Consider the following 24932-nt stretch of genomic DNA (forward strand, 5'->3'; position numbering starts at 1 on the left):
AACCAACCGGTAGTTATAATGATTATTAAAAACAACAACAACAATACTCTGAGAGACAAGTTTATCAAGGTCACACACTGAATTATTGAGGGCAAGACTTAAATGCTACTGTCCAGGATCTAATCCCATTCCTCCATTTACTAGATCACATTTGCTGCCAGAGTCCAATTTCTCCCCTCCTGTGCTATGGAGTTTGTTTCCTTTCTTAATTTCTAATCCATTTGTAGGCTTGTGACACAGTACCTTGTAATTTTTCATTAGCACCCAGTGGATAAAATACCTGCCTCTTGTACGGGAAAGAAGCCAAATTCTCTATTAGCCTTTCAAATCAAGTCTGGCTCTTTGTGGCGTCTTTGGTTCAAGAAGCATAAATGTGTGTTACTGGTCAAACGCCCCATGAGCCTAAAATTATTATAAGCAGGTACAAATTATAGTAGTCATGTATTTCACTAGAACAGAGATTGAGGACACTCCCCCCAGTTGTTTGCTTGCTTGCTTGCTTGCTTGCTTGCTTTTTTGTTTGTTTGCTTGTTTCATTGTTTGGTTTTGCATTCAAGTGCTTAACCTTTCTGCATTGTTATGTTTCGCTAGCAGTAAGTGACGGTTCCAAATTTCACAGCAATTTTTAAACGTTATGCTGATGTACATCAAAGCTTTTGTTATGGCATTGTGGCACCCTAGACCCAGCTGGCATTACAGACTTTCGGAATAACAGATATACCATAAACCTGTTCCACTCCAGATGAAAATTGCCTGAGAACATGGAAAAGTTGGCAAAGTACTTCATGACGCTTTGACCACATCTACTCCAGGAATACCAGGACAGATAAAAGGAAGTACTTCTTCATGCAGTGCATAAACTATGACACTCACTCCCACAGGAAGTGGTGATGGCCACCAACTTGGATGGCTTTAAAAGAGAATGAAATGAACTCATGGAGGACAAGGCTACAAGTGGCTGATGTCCATGATGGTTCTGCTCTGCATCCACGACTGGTAGTGCTTCTGAATACCAGTTGCTTGAAAGCATAGGTGTAGTTCCTGTGTTTGTGTCCTTCTTGTAGGTTTCCCACGGGCATCTGGTTGGTCACTGTGACAACAGAATGGACCATTGGTTTGATCCATCAGGCTCTTCTTATGTTTGGAGAACAATTCCCTACAAGTTTACATCATACAAATCATGAAATGCCAAGGACAACATCTGATTTCCTGCAAATAGCCCGTTTTCCTTTGATCATCAATATTTGGTGTATCTATCAGCATTTGCTCATGTTAATTTGGACTTAGTTGCTAGCTTCCTGAGTTGAAGCAATTCTTCAGTTTAGTTCTTCAGTTTAGACTATATGTTTCCAATGACTCATTCAGGGCACTGAAACATATCCACATTCTGCATTCATTTCAGTTGCCCAGCTGATATAGCGGCAAACTTGGACCAAAGAGACACTGGTTCAAATTCTTGCTTGGGAATAAAACTCATGGGTGATCTCAGACCCATCGCTATCTCTCAGCATAAGCCATCTTCTAGAGTTGTTGTGGGAATAATAGGAACAAGATCCCATGTATGCTATTCTGAGCTCCTTAGTGGACAAGTAGATTAAAAATGTGATTAATAAATACTGGTAATAATTGATAAGTTCATTCATACCTTGTGGTCTAGCAAAGGCACAAAAGGAATTTGAATTCTTCCTTCCATTGCTTCCATCAGTTTCTTCAATCCGAGGAAATGTGTTTGATAATGTGAGCGATAAACAATAGATATAATTACTATGATGAGAGGGCCTAGTTGCAAAGCACTTAAGACTGCAATATCATAAGATGTTCCCATCCAGGATTGAGCAATGAAAGGAAGACCTAATAGCATCTAATTAGCAAACAAAGGGGAGGATAATGAAAGCAAAAAATGGACCACAATCTACTAGCCTTGCAATAAGAGTCTCTTCGCAAAAACACAGTCATAAGGAAACCTGAAATAAACCTACCCAAACAGAAACAATTCTCCAAACAATATGACCATCAAAACAAGAACTGAGGAACTGAGAGTGACTACACCATAGGAACTGTGTACATCCAACTCGAATTCCTTTCCTTCCTGTCAGCCCTTTGCCTTTCCTTCTCCTCTTTTGAAACATCTCTTTCCCTTTCCTGACACTGGATGGTATTCAGTTCAACAGTTTGGCTAGTACATGGACTTTTAGCTGCACAATGGAACTTCCTCATCCTTTCCACTGCCTCCCACCCCACCCTACCTTCCACCCCACCCCATCCCTACATCTGCTCTAGGTTTTTTCCCAACCTTCCCCAGCAGATGTACAGGGAGTGCCGGGAGCACTGGGGAGGGCTGAAGTCCTTGCACTAACAGAACTGTTGACTTGGATATCACTCACAATTTCTCAATCCCTTTCACACACACCCCTTTGATTTAACTGCAGTCTACCCATCTTTAACCTTGATTACACACCTTTTTATGGGTCTCTCTAGGATTTAGTTTTCTAATATATTTCCTTTCTTGTTAATGTTGTATATAAATGAAAAATATCTGGAATAAAACTTTTTAAAAACTGAAGGCAAAACTCATATAAATTCCTTCACCTATATACCCTGATTGAGTTACCTGATTTTTTTATTCAAAAGAAGAAGAAAAGAAATATTTTTTCATGTGTGAATTGAACAGGCCCACTTTTTAAAAAAAGAAAAGAAAAGAGAGAAATGACAGTGGAATTTCATTTGTGTTGATAATTTATCCATTTGCTATAGACACTATCCAGTTTGCTATGAATGCATTTCCGATGGCACAAGATTCAGAAACATAACAAATCCTTTCGCACCTTTTCAAATGTGTTTACACGAAGCAGTTCCAAAGTATAGTTTCTCTTATCTTTCACATCGAGTTACGCAAAGGTCAGCCAAAATAGAACGTTGAAAAGATTCCAAACCTTTCATTGAGCAATATGTTAGCGTTTGAAATTCAGAGGTGACGACTGCGTGGAAATTAGTGATCCACGGTGTTTGGCTGATTCGGCTTGCATCACTAAACTGACATACAAAATTAATGACTATAATTTTAAACTTCAAGGCAAAAGGGGAAATTGTCACACAAAATGATTGGATCAGTAAGGATCTTGAAAATAGAACCACAGCTGTGGATGATCCTCCACGCTATCAAAAAAATTTCTTTTCATCATTTCCCATCTTCAAAAGAAAGTTAAAGAAGCCGTAAATGTTGATAACACTTTGCTGAATAGCTTGACAAGATTGTAAGAACTTTGAAAGAGGATTTTGGACTACACACATATCAAGCCAGCAGTCAATTTTCTCACTAACCCTTTCATCATTGGTGAATAAGCACAATTGCTAATATACACACAGCTGACACAGAATGGAAATCATAACTCTGTAAACAGATGCACAATTAAGGCAAGATAATCTGCTCCAGGTTTTCAGTCATTAGCTGAGCACTGGAATTTCCATTTCTGAGTGAAACTATATTTGTGGCATTGAAGACAATGGACTAGAAGTTCAGCTGAATCTGGACAGGTGCAGACCATATTCATGACTGCCTGATGATGGCAGTGATGCCAGACCACAGATGCTGGCTGAAAATATGCATTGTCTGGGTTTTAGCTAATATAGAGAGTATATAATTTTGTGTTTGTTGTACATTTTGGGGGTATTATGGTAACCTTGTAATTATAAAATTGTTAACTTATGACTATTGTTGCAATTCTCAAATCACTTGCTGTGACATAAGGCAGTCACAATGTGGTCCAATAGCCAGAGGAGGGACATGGACCTAAGAGACACTGATTCAAGTCCATGTCCAGCTATAAGTTCATCAAATGACCCTGAGGAAATGACCTATACTAGTTTCAATAATGGATAGTAGTGGAACAAAGCCATTTGGTAGTCATTAACACCTGCTTCATGCATTCAGAAGAACACATATGAACATACAGTGTGTAGTGGAAGTGGTAGGGACCTCCATCATCCACATCTGCTCTAGCCCTTAAAGTCTGCTTAAAGTGGCACCTTAAAGTCTAGCAAATTTATAAGCTTTCTTGGACTTCATTAAGGGCATGAAATAAATAAATAGCTAGGATCAGCGTGTCAGTTACACTGCATCATGGTTAGATTCTCTTTGGAAGCTAGGAAGCTTTTCAGTAAGCAAACTAATTCGTGCTTTCATAATAAACCAAAGCAATGACACTTGCAGTTACCACAATGGCCTCCCCACATTTTCATTTCTCACTTTGCCAGGTCTCTTCCTGATGGATGATGCTGGGCCCCCAGGAGACTTTGAGATGCCTTACAGCTGAATTGGCTTTCAAAGAATGATACAGCCTGCTTTCAGAGTGTTTTCTGTATATTATTTGTTTAGCAACCTGGAGCAGTGAAACCTGGAAGTGGTGTAATTCACATTTACCCCCTGTACTTTGTCAATAACACTTACTCATTTCCTCTACTTGAATGGCATATCCCCACAGGTAATTGTCTCGGCATTTTTATGTGCTTCTACTTATTCACTGGAATGAGCAGGGAAATGTCCATCAGAAATCATTACCATCTCATAGCCATGCTCCGTTTTGGCTCTTGGAATATTAATATTGGGTCCAAACATAAGAAGAGTCCTCCTGGATCATTCCAAAGGCCTTTCTAGTCCAACCCCCCCAAATTGCAACATCTTATCTGCAGCAGAAACACTGTAACTATTGGCAGAGGAGAGTGTTTCAGGGTTAGATGATCAAATTTCTTGCTTTGGTGTAAAAAAAAAGAGATTGTAGAACATGTCTAGAATTCAAAAACTGCTCCCCCTCCTCTTCCATTAGTGAATACCTCCGCTAGATCAAAAGCCCCTCCATGAGTTTAAGGGCATCAATTGGATCCAACTCTGTATTTCATGAAAAATGGGGAGATCAGCCCAATTAATACACTACTCAAGCAGTATTAAAAAATTCAAAACGCATGCAAAAAGAGAACTTATGAGAAATTCTTACACCACCGTTCCTGGAAAAAGTTGTACTGGCATGAGAATTTCACATGCCATCCCTGCATCTCACTTGTCCCTTGTGTCCATTCCTAATAATGTGTGTTCACATCATGGGTTTCCATGGGGTGTTTTCCAGGAGGACAAGCAAAGTAAAACATGGAAAAGGAGGAGCAGGCCAGTTTCTCACCAAAATTGTGAAGACTGCTTCTACTTTTTTCCTCATACCTCAAGTTCTACAAATGCTGGAACTTGCTCTCTATTCTAAGCAAGCAAACAAACAAACAAACAAACAAGCTGGGAATTATGGTTCAGGGGTGATCTCCCCTGCCCCAGATGCCCTTAGCTCATGATGGTATTGGTATGCTTATAAACAATCCAACTTACAACAGTGCTTACTGTTTGTACCTGCAAAAAGTTTTGGGCTGGACATAATGCTTTGTTTCCAAATGGTGCATGTCCTAGAGCTTCCTGCTGAAATCCTGTAATATTTCATACCACAAATGTTCCGGGTTGGGTGGGTGGGGGTTGTCCAGCATTCGTTGCACTATAGCAGTGTTTCCCAACCTTCGGCCTCCAGCTGTTTCTGGACTACAACTCCCATCATCCCTAGCTAGCAAGACCAGTGGTCAGGGATGATGGGAATTGTAGTTCAAAAACAGCTGGAGGCCCAAGGTTGGGAAACACTGCACTATAGCATGAGACTACACCTCCAAACAGCAGTGACAGGGTAGCACTGGGGAAGCATTGCAGAACCACTATTGGGATGGTGTGTGGACAGTCCACTACTGCATCAGTGACATGTTTCAAAATACACCCCCCTTAAAGCCAACAGTCTGGAGAAGCCCTTTTAGAATACAGGTGGCTACAGGTGGCAATGACAATCACACTCTCAGTTAACATAGGAATAATGTACTTGAGAGTACCCAAGAAGGGTGTGCGTGAAAATTTGAGCTTTTTGCTTGCCTGCTTCCTGCTGAACCCCTAATCTGTGATTAAAGCTTTAATCAGTTAATCGCACCAATTAACAGATTAAAGCTTACAGCTCTAATTACTTCTCATTGGCTATACTTCAGACACACACATTGCAAAGGAAGCAGAAAGATGCATCCCTGTTCATTTCCCTTTGAGACGCTTCCATACTCATTCCAGAAGACATCTTCCCAGTACAGAAAATACCAGGTGTGGGATTTAAATAGCAACTTTTACAAAAGAAATATACTTGATAGACAATAATGCAAAGTATCCAGCTGCTGCAAGATGCTAAATTGTTCCTTAATATTTATAGGGTTGCATGCAACATAGCACCAAGACTAAGATTTCATCAGTGCAAGGATTTCTGCTTGTGCAACAAAACCTTTTCTCCTGTTCCTCTTCCTGCATACCCCCTAAATCTGTTATTAGGGTTCTCCCAACCTTCCAGAGCAGATCTGGTGATGGGACAGTGTGCATGTGGGAGGATGGTAGTGGAGTCCCACTGTGTTTGTGCGAATGCTTGCATTGGTTCTGATAGCACAATGGAATGGTTGAATTATGGTATTCCAGTAGCATCTGGGCATATTCTCTGTGTATCCATAAGTGATCTCTGGAAGATCTGTGGGTTTAAGGGAACTCTCAACACATCAAATCCTTTATGAATTCTTTGAATGGCCTATCCCTCACCCCTATTCTAATGCAGTGCTGCCAGAGTTGAAAACATTGAATTTCAACCAAATCTTGGTGCCATGTTACCTGGAATGAAGCCAGAATTAATCTCTTGCTGCTTCCAAACACTACATACGCAATTCTATTTCAGCACTAAATATACTTTTTATTCTCTGAAAACCATCTGAATGATCAAGTGAATAAATAAACAAGCATATCAATTAATGGACTGGAACTTTGAGACACACAAGTCAAGACTCAATTTCCTTCATTTAAAAGTTCATTAACAGAGTTGTGCAAAATGAGGAGGATGCAAATGTTGCTAACTTTAATTAAAACGTAGACTAAATCTAATGAAATTGTCATGATTGCAAAACTTATTTTATCCCTTTTTATAATAGTGTCATTTGTATCAAGTTCCTACCCATCATCCCTATGAAAATTCAGGGCCCCCCCTTCAATTAAAAAAAGAAAACACTTTTGAATACACGTGTATACTCACACAACTGCAAACTAAACTTCTGATGGTGTAAATTAGCACACACCTAGCCAATCTAAGTAAATCAAGGGTAGAACTGTCTGTCTTGCCACTCAAAGGAGATTATGTGATCTTTGTAAGTATATGTCTATACTGCTTCTCACTGGAGAAGGAAACATGCAGGAGAATGGGACCTCAAACACAATGCATGAGATTATCCACTGAGGGTGATAACTATTTAAACAGGCTGTATAATTGGCTATCTAGTACTGCAGTTTACTTCAACCACACTCCCTGAACCAAATCTCAGATCTTTTATGCCTGTGTCCAACCCCACTCCCAGGGAAGGATCAATCTCTAGTCATCACAATAGCTGCCCCTTCAATCCCACTGAATTTAGACACTACCGCCCACCTAAGGACTATGATACAAAGACCTTCTCCTAGAGTCTCTGTGGGTTCTGGTAAGTGATAATTGGGAGCACACAGCATGGGCAGGAGGAAGAGACTTTGTGTTCAGCCAATTCCTCAGAAAGTTCTGAAAGGCATTTGGCCATCACGAAAGCATTATCTTAAAACTCCAGACATGCTGATTAAATGGCAGAGTTCTGTGTTACAATTAATTAAAATGGCAGCCACCTGCATAATAAGTGGAACACAGCAAGCACAGTAAAGCAAGTAAAGGTGCTTGTGTGATAATTTTGATCTCTCTCTGTAAATGTGGATGAGATGCCCTATGTGGTCCATAGACAGGACTCCAGAATACTGTTCAGCATAAAGCATTCATGTCCTGTAATCCAGAACCATCTAGGAACCTACAGGTATGGGGGACCAGGTTCATCATCTTTAACTTGAAAAAGTGGCACATCGGTCCTAAACACACCATGTAGAATTCTGTCAGGTGTCAGCTGAAATGCATTAGCTTTATCGCTGTTCTATTGATCATTTTGGTACTTTATTGCTTTTTAACATGGATTGCCTTGAGATATACATTTATTAGATTATTATTTTAGAACACTTGCCTGTTTAAGAACAGAGTTAATGCAATTTCCAACAAGCTAAGGCTGATGCCTTGACAGACATCTCCCAAGATCAGCAATAATGTTGTGCAGTGTCACAAATTGTGCTTGCTTACAACTTAACTTCCATGCACCTACATTTTCCTTGGTCTTTCAGCCCAAAATCCAGGTGGATTTGCTCTGGACCTGTACCGTTTTATGTAGCATCTGAGCCTTACTTTATTGCTAGAGGAATCTCTATGTGAGTTGACTCATGCCAGTTGGTTACTTACAGTACATAAGTTGACACAATGGCTGTGACTCAGCAGTTCCAGCATAGAAATCCTGTGTTTCACATAGTCAAGGGCTTCGTTTCTATCTTCTGTGAAAAGCTTGCCACATGCCGACAGGTACATCACTGTGTGCACATCAAAGTCACCACTTGAATTGTGCCTAATTTGCACAGTGTATTTTTGAAAAATTGACCTGTGTCTGCTCCTACCTCCTTATGGAATTCCCATGTACTTGAACGTTGTTCTGTTAGCCTCATCCAACTTAGTAAGAGACTATGGAAGTTTGGTCCAGCAACATTAGTGGGGGCACATTGGCTACCCCTGAACTAGACCCTTAAATATAGTAAAACAAGGCAGAACACAGAAACTTTCTAAACACTTAAAACTACTTGGCCACAGATGGAAGCATCTGTTTCTGTCCCTCAGATGTTGCCCACTGGAAAGCTTTCTTTCATGTAGCATTTCACTCTTGGGAGATTTTTCCTCCCAACCAACCCCCCTGTACAGGCTAAAATGGCCAACACATGGGAATGCATAGGACATCTCTAACTAATGAAAATTGTACGGCTCTGTGAAGATAGATTTTTTCCAGTGATGAAAGTCAGACCTTTGGTAACTGAAAAAATCTGGTTTGTGGTGGCCATTTTTGACCATCAGAGTGTGAATACATGCTAGTTTCCCCCACCCCCCAAAAAAAAATCAGTGAAGGACAATGTATCCTTGTTTCCATACTGTTCATTAGTTTTGTGGCTTAATTCCTATCTCTAGTTAGCAGGGGCAAGCAGCTTTGTTCATTCAGCAATTGAAGTTGAATTGCCCTGCCACAGATCATGTGAGTTTGTTGCATGAGTGTTGCCAACTCATTTCTCCTTGAGACCAAAGCATTTGCCTGCCAGCATGGCATTGTCCTTCAATGCTCAAACACATTTGGAGCAACGAGCTGTGAGGAAATCGCCAGAATAAGCACGGGGGGGGGGGAGATTTTGTAAGTTTTTAGATCAGAAAGGTGAAGGGGCGCAATACAGAATTAATGGTGTCATTTTAGCCTGATTTCAGAGTTACCATAATGTATGCTTGCTACCAGAGACACCACTGAATTATATAAGTCCCCTTCATACCTTATCTTACATGCATCCACCTTACGTGTTGATGGAGTGGTATCATACCACTGACCTTGCCCTGACACTGCAATGTCCCACTGGCCCTGCCCCACATAGCACTGAAGATCTGGAAAGAAGCAACCTGTAGGCATACAGTTGTATGCACATGTGCGGACCATGCAACTGGGAATCCTAATTGTAGCAGCTTGTGTGGAACATCTACAGGCATACAGCTGTACATATGGACCTTCAGCTTCATACAAGGAGGTGTTGGGCCGAGACAGCAGGGCATAGTGATGCCAGAGCTGTGATTTTGCACCTGCTCCATAAGTAGTATGAACATGTGAACACTGTATGAAAGGAGCTATAAATGTAAAGGTAAAGGGACCCCTGACCATTAGGTCCAGTCATGACCGACTCTGGGGTTGCGGCGCTCATCTCCCTTTATTGGCCAATGGAGCCGGCGTACAGCTTCCAGGTCATGTAGCCAGCATGCCTAAGCCGCTTCTGCCGAACCAGAGCAGCATACGGAAACACTGTTTACCTTCCTGCTGGAGCGATACCTATTTATCTACTTGCACTTTGGCGTGCTTTTGAACTGCTAGGTTGGCAGGAGCAGGGACTGAGCAACGGGAGCTCACCCCATCATGGGGATTCGAACCGCCAATCTGCAAGTCCTAGGGTCTGTGGTTTAACCCACAGCGCCACCCGCACCCCTGAAAGGAGCTATAGAGTCACCCTAAACCAGCAAGGGAAACCCACCTGTGGAAGTAGGATTGGGTGAGGAGAACAATTGCAGCAGATTATGCATTTCTGAATGTACACAGTGATGATCTTCTAGGTTCTTTTGGGTATATGTTGCAATCTGGATGGGATTTCACATCTGTATCAGGAACAGGGCTGACCCTACCATTAGGAAGAATGAAGCAGCCACTTCAAGGGCAAATGCTAGGGGCAGCAGAAATAGTGATAACTGCCACTCCCTGAATCCTCTCCCCAGTTACTTCCATCCTCCTAAGCTAACACTAGCAATGTTTGCTTGGTGCTGACTTGAGAAGGCAGGCTGTTTTACTTAGCCATCTTCTCACAATGCATCTTCTCCCATCTTCTCCCAATGCATCACAGACAGCACCATTGAAAAGAACCCTCAGCAAACAAGCAGGCAGGGAAGCACCAACCTGGTCCATGAACTTTATCAGGCACTGCACACATTGCTCTGTCTGTGTGATGCAGTGGAAAGACTGTATTGGTGGACATAACTGATGGTGGTGAGAAATTATGTCAGATCTCAGCCTGATCAGTGAGTAGATGGTTTTATTAGATGAAAACTTTGGTCTTTCTGAAGGATGAGTGGGACATCTATAAACCCTATCCTTTTATTATAAGTCCAGAAATGAACGCAGCATCCCATAACCAGGGTGACAACTCAATGCAAGGCAAACCCCCACCCCATTGGTTTCCTATAGGAAAATGTTATTGCCTCTTTAATGGCAATCCACCTTGCCCAGTATTATGTCTAACTTAGGATCAGAGGATGGAAAGGAGGGATATATATGTTTTATTACTTTTACAACTATACATGTAAAGGGATTGTTGTTGTTGTTTTTTAATGTAAATATTCTGCAAGAGGCGATTTACAGCAAATAGAAACACAACAATCCTAAAGAATGAGCATTTTGCTTTCCGAAACTAAAGTATAGTCGAGCTGTGTGGCTTAAGGTACTGGCTCACATTTGCATTCAGAATCTGGAATTTTTTTCTGCAGCCAAAAGCTCAGATAGAGGGTGGGGAGTACAATGTGTGGGCTTGTGCAAGTGCAAATACAAAAGGTCACTGTCTCATCTAGAGAAACAATAAGATTAGTGCTTTTATCACTCATTTTTTGCTATCCTGCACTGTTCTGTAAACACTGTTGTATAACTTTGCCTCTTATCATCAGTCAACGGGATCTGCTTTTGTTGAAAGAGCGTCAATCACAAGGGTTTTGCCATTCATATACTTAGCCTTGTAGCTGCAGGGACTGGGAGTGGGGGGGGGAGGGACAGGCTTTCATTCAGCCTACAATAGGTGGCTCTGTCACTGTTAGAAAAATGCTGTGAGAGGAAAAGGAATCGTCATGGATAGTGTAACCAAGAGTTCACTTGCTCTGTCAAGCAGATTAAGATAAAGCTGAAGGAGGTCAAAGCTATTAACATTTAGACTACAGGGTATATAACCAGTTAGCATCTAGTTAGACAGTGGGTTTTTAATTGGAGAGTAGCTTCCTTCTAACATTATGTAAACACTAATATTAGCTGAAGCCTGGGTGGTCCCATCTTTACAACCCAGAGGACATATTTGATGCACATCCAGCTCCAAATTATCCTTTATTAACCAAGCCACATTTGAATTGTAAATGAGTCCTGTCCCTACCACCCCACTGGCAGACAGAAAGCTTCAAAGTCACAAAAAACTTTGGCTTCCCATTTGTTGTCTGCAAAGTCAAATTCTCTTTTGCAGAACATACTTGGTCTTGATCTTATTCTATATTCTATTGCTTTTCTAGAATTTATTTGTAAAAAATAAGAAGAAGTGAATTTTTCGCTCAGTTCTTACAAGACTGGTAATTCCCTTGGTGTGTATGGTGGTGGGGGTGAAAACCATGACATGAACCTACCCAGACCCATCATCTGAGGCCCTTCTTCATGTGCCTCCTCCGTGAGAGGTCAGGAGGGTGGCAACTTGAAAATGGGCCTTTTCTGTGGTGACTCCCCACTTGTAGAGGTCCACCTGGCGCCTTCGTTACATATCTTTATCTGGCAGGCAAAAACATTGCTCTTCTCCCAGGCCAATTAAACTAATTAAACAACCTATGGCCTTTTAAACTGGGTGGGGGTTGTTTCTGTTTGTTAATATGTTATGTATTTTTGTGTTTTTATATTATAACCCACTGTGCAATCCTCAGATAAAGGGCGGTGTAGAAATTTAACAAATAATAAAATAATAATAATGTGTGAAATGAACAAATGAAATTTAACAAATACAGAGACGTGTACGCGCATGAACCCAATTTATGTAATCTTCCGCAACTGTGCATTTTTCACATGCAAGGTCAGCCAAGTCGTGCTGAAGGACATGGGAACGAGCCTTGGTGCTAAAGAACCACAACACATAGATACGCACACACAGGGCCAGCCCTACCATAAGGCAGAATGAGGCAGCTGCCCCAGATGGCAGGTGCTGAAGGTGCCAATAGCTCCCACTATTCACCAAGTACCTCCTAAGCTAGCATGCCCTGTGTCCCATAAGCTAGCCTGCTGGCCTCATATACACTGGCAAATGTTGTCCCAACACTAGTAAGATTCAACAGCCAGTGTGGTTGAATTATGTATTTACTCCAAGGAGCATAATGTATTGGATCAGCCTAGTACAGACACAACATATGCTCTGTTTAATATGAAGAAATGTTCGGGGGAGGGGAGAGACCACCTACATCATTTTTGCAGTAGACATATTCTCATATGTAGGCCTCCATTCATATGAAGCTGTCTTCTATTGGTTGCTGAAGACATTTTAATTCCAGAAAGCTTTTGTAATGCTAAATAATTGACATTTTACTTAAAGGTTGTGTTTTATCTGTTGTTTCTCTGCCTCTGGTGTGTTGTTGTTGTTCAGTATTTTGATTAAATAGATTTTTATTAAAGATCTTTAAACTTTTAAGGATCTTCCGTTTCTCATGAATAGTTTCTAGCCTCATCACTAATATAGCATATTTATTCAGCCAAAATATGGTTAACCATAAAAATCTGCAAGAACTTTGAAAATGCATGCCTGTAGTGGATTTCTTGTGGGTTCCCTTCTCTAGTAGGTACACCTTATATAGTGAACTAACCTAGAGGGTAAAACATATCACTCACATCTTTAAGGGCTCATAGCTTTCACAGAACATAAACAACTAACAAAGTACATATGGAGAGGACTCAGCAAACAGAGCAGAAAGTAATTTGTTCTCAATTTAGCAATACACCACCCAAATAGGATATCTGGAAAAAATAAGCATTTGGGTGTTTGTGCAGTTGTTCCACAGCCAACTCACACAACCTTGGGCTTATGTTGGCCATTTCAAGTTGTTATGTGTGTCATTTCCCTGCCTACAGCCAAGCAATCTGCTGTTGTATGTAAGATTAAGTCTGTTGCACACACCCATAACTTAGCCTACTTATCATGAAGGGTATGTCTTCCTGCCTCTGAATTCCAGTTGTTGTGGAATAGGAAAAGGCCTATCGTACTCATGTCCTGCTAATAGATTTCCATGTTAGGTTTCTGTGTGTTGCCACTGTGCAGTGCTTTGGAGTCACAAGACTCTGTTTTGCTTTCCAGAGATTCCAGGCTATTGGCAGTCTCACGGAAGACAGGAGACGGATGTAATGTTACTGGTTTCCTGTTCTTTTGTTTCCCAGTTGCTCTCTGCTCTCACAGAGAGAGGATGTTTCTTTTCTGTCTGCGTAGAGAGAAATAAAACTCTTTAGCCATGTAGCTCATCCTATTTCGTCCTTCCCTGTGTGTTGGATACTCTGCGTAATGGGGGAATGTGCTTGGAGCCTTATCAGAGGCTCAGGTCGTTAAACATTGTCAGAGGCGATTCCGGAGGAGTCGCTCGGTCAAACGCAAGTCCGACGTTCCCATCAGCAACCCGTTGGCTACTGTGAGAACAGAATGCTGCACTAAATATGCCTTTGACCTGATCCAGAAGGTTCTTCTTATGTTCTTGACCAAAAAATTAGCTTTTGAATGGCAGGCAAAAAAGCTAAACCCTATCCCTGGAAGTGACTGGTGACTGCATACAGCTTGCAGTCAATACGCAGGTTGCCAAAATGTACAGAAATTTCAAGTGACCATCATAAACTTAATGGAAGCATGAAAGACTTACATTGTAGTTTCTAGTCACTTTCCAGGGGGCTTGACCTATTGCACTCATGTCCTGCTTGCGGACTTCCCAGCAGCAACTTGTAATTGGCCAAATCCAGCCCCTAAGAAAGAAAGAGAAAAGCGAGGACATTCCAAGGTTTAATAGTCTAAATATAAGTAGAAATGCATTAAGAGAGTGGGGAGAGTATATTTAAATAAATGAGGAATTCAGAAAAAAGAGATTAAAATCCAAGTCTGAGTAGAATATAGGGTATTCCACTTAAATTCCAAGTGGAACACACATGCACACACACACACACACACACGGCCCATCATTGTTCATTTTAGGTGACCTCTGCCTGAGATATCAGTGCGCAGCACAGAATATTTTATTAACAAGCCAATAAGAGTTTGGAAGGGCATATATCAAACTGCTGTAGATACCACTTTCCCCAGTCATCATTGTTGGCAGGATGGAGACAGATGCTCCCAGAGCATTTAATAGCTACAAATGTTTTCAAGTTGCTATTTGTAAAAAGAAAGAAAAGGCATGTTCCTCCTTGTACTCCGGAGAAGGCAGGCAGCTCTTTGAGTCATCACAATGATCCTGCCTTCATCTTATACTTTAAAGAAGAAAATGTGAAGCATCTCCAGATGTTTTCAAAAACAGGTCAAAGCAACTACCACCAGCTGAGCTTCTCTTTCTCTTTTACTTTACTTTTTTTTATTTACGGAGTGCACAAAGTAAACACATCCATGTATTCCTATTCTTCTTACAAACCATACATAAATGCAAGCCATTTCTTAACAACTTCAGATGTGTCTATAACAATATCATCTTTCCAAGTCACTAATGAAGTTGGAAAAAAATACCTTGCATCCAACCTTTGTATAACATTGATCCTTCAGGCTCAAGCATCTTCTTTCTATTGAAATCTTGAAGGATTTCTTCCTGTTGTCCTATTAACGTTCAAAAGAGACATTTTCCAAAGAGATTCAGGCATCTCTTTAGTCTCAAATGATGCATTTTAATGAAATAGCTTCATTATGTTTTCAGGGCTTCACAAATACAGATACACAAGAGTTAGTCAGAACTCACTTATGAAAGAAGGGTGGCAACCATTTGAGTTATTTTCCTCAGTTCTTAGAAAAAAGAATAACTTCAGTCTGTGTATTACAGTTAGCTGGAATTTCAGCCAATATCGAAAGCCTTAATCTAACATCACTTAGATCCAACAAAAACACACTATACATAGCCACAGACACAAGCAAACAAATGAGAAGGCTCATTTTATTTGTCTCAGTTCAAATTTGGGGGTTCAAAACTTCTGCCAAAGTCTGATCTTGCAAAATGGTATTTTTTAATAGGGAAGTTGTTTGAAACAAACCAATGTGTTAATAATGGAAGTGTATGCATTTGGAAATCGGGTTTTCGGCAACAATGTTTTACCCGGCAAATGAAAAAAGCCATAATAGGAGTGTTACAAGTTATTGCTACATAATGATTCATCCAAGTTGTTGTTAAAGCTCAGTTTTCCTTCTTTACAGGCCTCATTGCTGCTGTAAAAAAAATGAAAGTGATGGCAAAAAAGTCAAACAATGCAATGGCCCCATTACTGACAGAAGTTAGTTTTATGATTGTGCTGGGCCACTAAGAAGCCAATGCAGTGTAGTGACAAGACAGCCCAATTTCACTGCATGCTAACTCAAATGCAAGTCTCACTGTAATCCATGCACCTTACCCACGTGAAGGTGTGCATAGCTTGGCAAGCTAACAGCAGTTGTGGAAAACTGGAGTGACAGAACCACCATTACATGCATAGCCCCAGAAGGGGTGCATCAGTTTCAGGGCTGGCACAGCAGAGAGGCCTGAGGGTTTTTGAGGCCCCATCCCTACAACACCCTGTTTCAGGGCATTCAGCTGGCTTGAAGCAGAGGACTCCCCCACTGATGCTCTTTTTTGCTAGCTGAGACTGCTGGAAAACCTAAGAACTGCAACCTAAGAAGCACACCTGTGAACCAGGATCTGCTGTGCTCTCCTCTCTGGTACTACTAAAGCCGAGTCAACATTTCCAGGATGATACTCCTCAGAGAAAATGTCTGACCTTTCCTTTTTCTCCCCGCCCCCCAAAAAGATCACTTTGCAGAATTTTACCTGAATATTCTCCACCATTTCCTTGCCCCACAATGACTGTGGATGGAAGATGCAAGATAGTGGGCCAGATTGCTAACGTAGTTGTTATGCTTAAAGCTGCACAAACAAGCAAAATGAAGGCCAAAATTTCCCCAACCATGCCCTAAACAGGTATGTCTATCTCAAACAAGATGTCAGTGATGGTTTCCTTTGTGAACATACAAGTCGCTAGAACACTACTTCAAAGGGGTATTATAACAGAGAAGCAGAACCAGGAGTTGTCATTGTCCCACTGCATGCAATAATCCACTTTTTAAAGTGCTATGAGTCACTTTTGTGGTTAATAGGCATTCACATTTTTTTTAAGGGCCATTAGGCGCCAAAGAAAGGAAATATTAAATAGATCTCCTAATGGACTGTAAATCTTAGAACATAAGAGTTATTCTGAAGTTTCAATCCAGTCCAGCTTCTGGAGATGGCTCTTTAAAGCTTACCATTGATAAGAGTTTACTTGTACTAGGAGATTTAACTTTATGGAGGTCTGTTATACATTTCCTTTATGTGCCACACTTTACGAGCAAGTTCTCTGTACATGAAGGCATTGAAATCCACCACCATAGAACTTAGTGCATTAATTCACTTGATCTGTAAAACACAGTTCACTCACATAGAGCAGATTAAAGACCTAGCAAAAGGGAGCAAGCTGGTGAACCAGGAATTAGATACATCATGTTGGAACTATATCTTGTAAAGCTTTTTTCCAAAATAAGTGTCAAAATCTTCCAAGCAAATCTAGTCCTCTACTGAAAACCAAAGGGATTTCTCAGTTACATGTAAGATGGGACAAATTCAAGCTGACTGCAGGTAGTTGTAGGACTTCAAGTTACCCCTCCTCCCAAAAAAAAAACCAACCCAAAAAATGTTAAACCTGCAACACTTGAACAGAGTACTTGGCAAACCCATCATTGCTTCTACTAGCATACTGCATTTATTTAACATGAATAGTGTAGTCAAACAGAATACAAACGGGAGATGTTGCATCCCCTGGACCACGATATATGTTACTATCTCCCCATGTATTAGAGTGGCCAGATGTAAAAGAGACCAGGCACTAAATTTAATATTTTTGTAGAAGACAGAATTTTAGCTGGTATAGCCAACATGGCAAGCTACACCCATTCAACTTCCCCCTTCTACATAACTATTACAGATGCAGGAGCCCTATGCTATTTTCTATCTCATCCCCCCGCCCATGCAAATTTACTCAGAAGTAAAGCCCTATTACGGCATCCACCATCACACGAGTGAGAGGCGCATGGACTGGCCAACAAGCATGTGGCAGAGGAGCTGAGGCCACAGAGCTGGCCCATGAGGCGAGGTGAAGCAGCTGCCTCAGGCAGTGGAAGAACAAGAGGCCCCATCCCACCTGCCCCACTGCTTCTGCTGCCAGCAGAAAGCCCCCTCTTGCCATGGGGCATTCCAGCACACAGCGTTGCTGCTCATTTTCTTCACTCCTTGTGAAGCGTTTCCTCTTTTGCCAAGTTTGGTGAGGGGGGTGTTCCAGCATGCAGCGTAAGTGGGGGCTGCAGCGTAGCAGGAGGGCAGGAAGTAGTACATGCCCATTTTGCCTCAGCTGGTGAAATGGGACATGCCACCCCTGTGGGGCCAGGAAACATGCCTTCACACACACACACACACACACACACATCATAGCACTGTAATTATGTGAAGGGAAATATCCAAATATGGCTTAAGACTCCATCAGTTCACACAAGAGCACTTCCAAATATGACTTTGTTTCTTCAAAAGCATTTGAGGTAATAACATTTAAAGGACACGTTTTGCACACAAGAGGTTCTAGTTTCAATCCCCAACATCTCCAAGTAAGGCTGAGAAAGACTGAAATCCAGAACTGCTTTCAGTTGGTGTAGAGTAGGTTTCAGGCAGTAGCTAGATAGATACCCACAAACATTTATTTAAACACTTATATCTTTCCACTGCTCAATAACTTAAAACACAACAAATGGCAATTAAACAATAAGACCACTAACAATCAAAACAATTACCGGTACTAACATACTCAGGCCATTTGGGGAGAAGAGGAAGGAAGGAAGGAAGGAAGGAAGGAAGGAAGGAAGGAAGGAAGGAAGGAAGGAAGGAAGGAAGGAAGGGTTGTCAGGAGTACAAATAATTGTCATTTTTCAAATCTGGTAGAGAAACAACAATATATTAGCACACAATACTGAAGTTAAAATGTGATCAATGTACAAGACTATTGTGCTGGACTTGTTTATTTTTTAATGCTTTGTGTTTTTGTAAAATAATAGCACTTTGTGGGCAGCCATTTTTTCAATTACTTTTACAAACAACATTCTGGTTCTGAAGTATGAAAGCATGATTATGAGAAGCGCCAAAATAACCCTTAAAAAATATACACACAACCTGGAGGATTGTTTTTTCATACCAATAAACTTTTGCTCCATTGGGAGATATTCTGTACACAGAGCAGTCATTAGCTGTCTAAAGCCAGGTCATGCCTTCCCTCATTAAATGACTTTCTGTTTGGAGGACATTGGATTGCTTCAGTTACCAGTGAGAATATGTCAGTCTTTATTTCCTGCAAGCATTGCCTCACCTAATGGAAATGCTAGCCTTTCATGTATATTTCCTGGAGAGCTAAAGAATGTTAATGACGGTGAAGCCTATGCCACACTGTGGCTGGGTTTGTCAAAGTGGCTGGGGCAGCGGACAGACGTCAGCAGGATACACACATGCTAATCAAACCTCCATCTGCACTGGGGGCTGCTTACAGAAACAGACAATTAATTTATAGAGCTCCATCCTATGCCTAGGGAATGAAGAACATATGAAGACAAAATGAATTCCCAAGGTCTGTAAAATGTTAGTAGGCTCCCCCAATGCTTTGGGGAGTGTTTGAAACAGAAAAAGTTTGTGTGGGGGTGGTGTGCTAACCTTGTGGAAATCGACATCTTCATCACAGACAACTGCTTCATTTATCTGAAAAGGCTTGGTGTTGTTGCTTTTCTCCAAGTATAGGAATTCTGACGCTATAGCTATCATGTGCCTGACTCTTAAAGTGACCCTGTGGTGCCCTCAGGAATGAGGCGGCCAAAATCCTTTTCAACTAAGGGAGGAAGTAGTGGGGTGCCAATCACAAGACAACAACACATTACAATGACTGGCAGTCATGGTTAGCAAGCAGTGAAATATTTTTTTCTCATTTCTCAATCTCCTGCTACTGGAAAGGGAGGGGGTGGGTTTTAGAAGGCTTTCTGGATGAAGAAGCGTGAACAAAAACCAGCTCACAAAATTGCACAAAATCAGTGTTTCTTATGTCTTCTCTAGCATTACAAGTTTCATATGATTCCATTATTGAGGGCCACCTATACTGCATATAGGGACGCAGGTGGCGCTGTGGGTTAAAGCCTCAGCGCCTAGGACTTGCCGATCGAAAGGTCGGCGGTTCGAATCCCTGCGGCGGGGTGCGCTCCCGCTGCTCGGTCCCAGCGCCTGCCAACCTAGCAGTTCGAAAGCACCTCCGGGTGCAAGTAGATAAATAGGGACCGCTTACCAGCGGGAAGGTAAACGGCGTTTCCGTTGTGGCTCTGGCTCGCCAGATGCAGCTTTGTCACGCTGGCCACGTGACCCGGAAGTGTCTCCGGACAGCGCTGGCCCCTGGCCTCTTAAGTGAGATGGGCGCACAACCCCAGAGTCTGTCAAGACTGGCCCGTACGGGCAGTGGTACCTTTACCTTTACCTTTTATACTGCATGTCAAAATGTAGGTTGAGTATTTTATGGCAGCTGGAGTTGAGCTGAACGTATTTCAGGAGGTTGCTGTGTAATCCTGATAAGGTCTTGACTGTCACCCATCCCCTCAGCTCTTCCACAAGCCCATGTTTCCAAATCAGTGACACTACTCTGAAGAGACCCATACCTTATCAGGGTTTCACACAGGGAGCAAGTGAAATCTGTGCTTGTCTCCAAGCACACAGGCATATTAAATGGTGAAGGGAGAATGTGAGTTAAGGCAACTGCATAAGATCATATTCACTTACAAACTTACCAAGGCAATGTAAAACAGGGATGGGGAGCCCTTTTAAGCCTGAGGGCCATGTTTCCTTCTGGGCAACCATTTTAGGGGGCATCATATACCAGTGCCGTGTGGGGCCAGAAACATAAGTAGGCAGAATATCAAATACTATGCTTAGTTTGAAGTGTTATATTGGGATGAATGGCACATATTATGAGGTTTTATTTACCTTTTAGTTATTACATTTCTATACCGTCCTTCAGCCAAGGATCACAGGGCAGTTTACAATATAAAAACACAGAAATACATAACATAGTAACCAAACAAAACAAAAACCCACACACAGCATAAAAAGCTATCAATTGTTTAATTCGCCAAAGGTATGATTCTGGGTGAGATTCTTGGGGCAATCTAGGAAGCTTTTTAAAGTTAAGTTCCACACTTGTTTTAAGAATGAATTGTGTGCTCAGGAAATTCTGTGCTAAGGCACCGAGTGTGAGGGAATACGCTTCTCATGCATATGTATGCAATGTATAGAGTCATTTTCACTCGTTTCATTAGCTGTTTAACACAATACCCCATTAAATCCCTTCAAGAGCTGCATTAGAGTTCTGTGGCAATAAGAAACTACAATTTAAAGTTGCATTATTCTAATAGTGTTATTGACGTTTTGAGGAAAAGCTTAAAAAGTAGGAAAGCATTGGTTGCATTGTGGAAATTCTCTTCAGGTGCAATCAACTCTGTGGTAAATAAATGATATTTATAAGGTAACATATTCATTGACTATTTAATTGAAAGGGGACTGAGCTTTTTTGCAGTTTTGCTTATGTTCAGTGGTGGAACGCTTCACTCCACAGAAGACTATGATCACATCTACTGTCTCTAAATCTCTTATTGAGGAGATACTTGAATGCTTCCCATTAGAGCATGATTGCACTCGTTTGTAGTTAAACATAATTAAAATAATGGTACTCGTGTTACCTTGGGTATATTACCCCCATTTTCAAGCTATCCTATGGAATTAAAAAGAAACTGCACTTGTGGCAATTGAAACGATGAAGAAGAAAAGAAATTGGCACATCATTGGATTCTGTCAGCTACATAAACACATAAATCTCTCTTTTTTCCATAAACAGAGCCAAGTCACACTTTTATATACAACCACAGACTGTATAGAAAGACTGTCTAATGAATTCTATCCCATTTTGTGTGTGATCACCACAATCACTTCTACATGAGTTCAGATTGGTGAGCCAAATCCCATTCCCATTTGCAATATCATTTACTCTCTCTGGAAATGACCCCATTCGCTTACAGGGAAGAATGTTCCTTAGAAGTGTTTCATGCATATTTAGCAGCCATTGGGAAGGTAAACTAGGAGGCTAGTCAGTGCTCACTGGACCATCTATATAGTCCTTTGCAGGAGACTAGATCAGAAGGGAATGCACTGCTACAAAGACCATATATCCAGGTCCAGTAGACATTCCTACGGAAGATGCTGGAATCTTCTATATCTGTCCACCTTAGAAGCTCGTAGAAACTTTTTCTCAAGTAAGCAGTATACAGCAACTAGAACTCCATGTTTGCAAAAGTGCTTAAATAATATAGAGTCCAGAGAGAAAAGAAATCCCAGTAACATTTTTCTGAGGAAATGAAACAAAAGCAGTGTACAATCTGAGAAGAAATAAACAGAGAAGTTTTGTCTTGAGGCCTTGAACATAGCAAGTAGGCATTCAACTAAAAATACAGAGGAGACGCTCCCTCAGAACTGCACAGCCAATCAGGGCATACAGTACAGCAGCAAACATCAGGCCACTCTGCCTGTCAACAGTTCCTCCACCACCGCTCTTGGTTAGATGACTTACTGATAACAGATTACCCTTAAGTCACAAACTGGCTGATCTCTGGTGTTGCATTTCCAACAGACCCGGACATTTTGGTTTGATGCGTCATACCTAGGTTTGTCTGCTGCAACCTAGAAATTGGCTTCTTTACATTCTCTGATTAAGAGAGAGATCAGTTGTTGTTTATTCTACAGCCTGTTTTCACCTCCTCCTTTCTGTTGTGCTGACCAGCACACCTGAAATCATGCTTACTGCAGCAGGCAGGGGGAGATAATAGAGTGAAGGGCAAGAGTTCAATCCATTGGGGAATGCTACAGTTGACCAAGGCTCTTGCTTGGTCAGGATTTTTAAAGAATAGCACCAATCCGTACCCATGCAGTTGCTTTTTGCAAAAGTGTTTTTCCCCTAGTAACAATCAGGAAAAGTATAATGAAGTTTCAGTGAACTCATTGCGAAAGAAAGAAAGAAAGAAAGAAAGAAAGAAAGAAAGAAAGAAAGAAAGAAAGAAAGAAAGAAAGAAAGAAAGAAAGAAAGAAAGAAAGAAAGAAAGATCCAGTCTTTACTTCTTCCTTGTTGAAGCTACTGGTGGATTTCCCCCCACCTAACAAGAAGAGAAAGCTAAAAATGGAGCCAAATAAATGGTGTGCTTTTTTTCTTTGGGATTGTAAGGATATGTATTCTCCTTAACTTGCTGAGTGACATCAGCATTTCTAACACTGTTTAATGGCTGAGTGGTAATCCCTTTAGGAAAACATCTAAAGCCTTACACAAAGCAACAGTCACATCAGTTCTGATTCACAGTCAGTGACTTTCTATGTCTTAATGTGCAGGCTAAGATGCCGGTTATTTAGAAGAGGCTGGGTAATGAGGCCCAGACGGAAGAGAGCAAGTTGCAAGCCGTTTCACACCAAGGGTTGACACTATGCCAACGTGACGTGAGACTTTGTGGATTAGAATATAAATTATACTGCTGTTGCCTAGTTCATGCAGATGAACTCCAGTGCTAAGTGTGCCGTTTATACAGTTTTCATGCTAGTCAGACAAACTGAGATCAGTGGGAGATCCTCCTCCACCCAATATGGAGGGTAACACACCCATCTGCTAAAGATATTTAAAAAAGATTTCAGACGGGTAGTTGTGTTACACTGGGTGCACGCCATGCATTTCAAGCACATTCCTTCCCCACCTCAACGATTCCTGGGAACTGTACTATTATTATTATAATTGGCTGCCAGTTCTGGGCCGCACTAGCATTTAAAGCCCTAAACAAGTTAGCCCCCAAATATTGGAGAGTCACACACACACACACACACACACACCCCTCTCAGGTGTTAAGATCAGCAGAAGGGGCTCTCTTGGTAGTTCCACGATTTCTGTTGTGAGGGGTGGCCCAGAAAAGGGCTTTATCCGTGGCACCACCTAAGTTGTGGAATTCCCTCCCCACAGAGGTTCATCTTGCTTCTTCACTATACAGCTTTCGACAAATGATGAAAATGCAACTCTTTACTGCCTGACACCTATGATGTGTGTTTTCAGGGGCCAACCTATTCCCGTGACTGTAATCTGTTTTAACTCTGAGTGTTAAGTTATTGTAACCCACATTGGAACTTCCTGATAAAGGGCTGGCGGTGGTGGTGTTGTTGTTGTTGTATTTTATTCTGTGAACTGCACTGGGAGCTCTTGATGAAGGGCAGTATATAAATTTATTTATTTATTTAATAGTTAAATAAATTACCACCTTTATCAAACAGCTGCTGCTATTGCAGCAAAAACATGGGAGGCAGCAGTTACAAGTTATCAGTCTCTACAGCCACAGCAGGCACTGTGATTCTCCAGCAGTTTGACTTCATCCTCAGAGGTGCACTCTATTGTTTCTCAAGACAGACGGATGCCCACAACAGCAACAAATGATCCATATTCTGGTAGAATCATTTCAAAAGACTACATAGGGTTTTTTAAATGCACATTGGCTTTATCTATCTATCTATCTATCTATCTATCTATCATCTATCTATCATCTATCTACTGTACTTACTTACTTATTGTACATAGGTATAAACCACATCACAGTCTGAGGCCATCAAATTCAGTCCATAGTTGACTGGCATTCAATTGATGGGAGGCACCCATCAACAGAACAGAGAAAGAGGTCATTCTCTCTCTCTCTCCACCCCCCTCTCCCCACCCCAGAAATTTGCCTGTGCACCCCAAAGTCTGCTCTAGAAGTTGCCTCAGACCTCTGGGTCAAATTTAGGGATGGCAGGGAGACTGTAGGGGGAGGAGGGATCACAGAAAATTGCCTCTCTGTTCCAAACAGACATCAACCTGGGGTCTCCCTTTGTCCACCATTAATCAGAGAGCAGATATCTGCAGATCTCTCAGCCATTCACTTCTCCTAATGCTCTTGTTTTTGTTATTCTGGCATATCAGTCACTTGCTCATCCTGCACTATTTAGTTCCGTTGTTGCCTTTGCTGAGGAGAAATTTCATTTAAGGTATTAAAGATAGGGTGTGAGGAGATT

General features: G+C 41.4%; 1 long non-coding RNA gene across 1 annotated transcript in view; it reads right to left on the reverse strand.

Annotated features, from left to right (window-relative positions):
- Positions 1-10932: 10932 nt before the first annotated feature.
- Positions 10933-24932, reverse strand: part of LOC309367596 — an 83094-nt gene continuing 69094 nt past the window's right edge. The window contains exons 3-4 of the long non-coding RNA XR_014167247.1: positions 14403-14502; positions 10933-11586 (exon numbers count right to left, since the gene is read on the reverse strand). This is a non-coding gene — a long non-coding RNA (uncharacterized lncRNA). The remainder of the gene's footprint in view (positions 11587-14402; positions 14503-24932) is intronic.

This window comes from Podarcis melisellensis (assembly GCF_964234715.1).
Source record: "Podarcis melisellensis genome assembly, chromosome: 3".
NCBI classification, from domain to species: Eukaryota; Metazoa; Chordata; class Lepidosauria; order Squamata; family Lacertidae; genus Podarcis; species Podarcis melisellensis.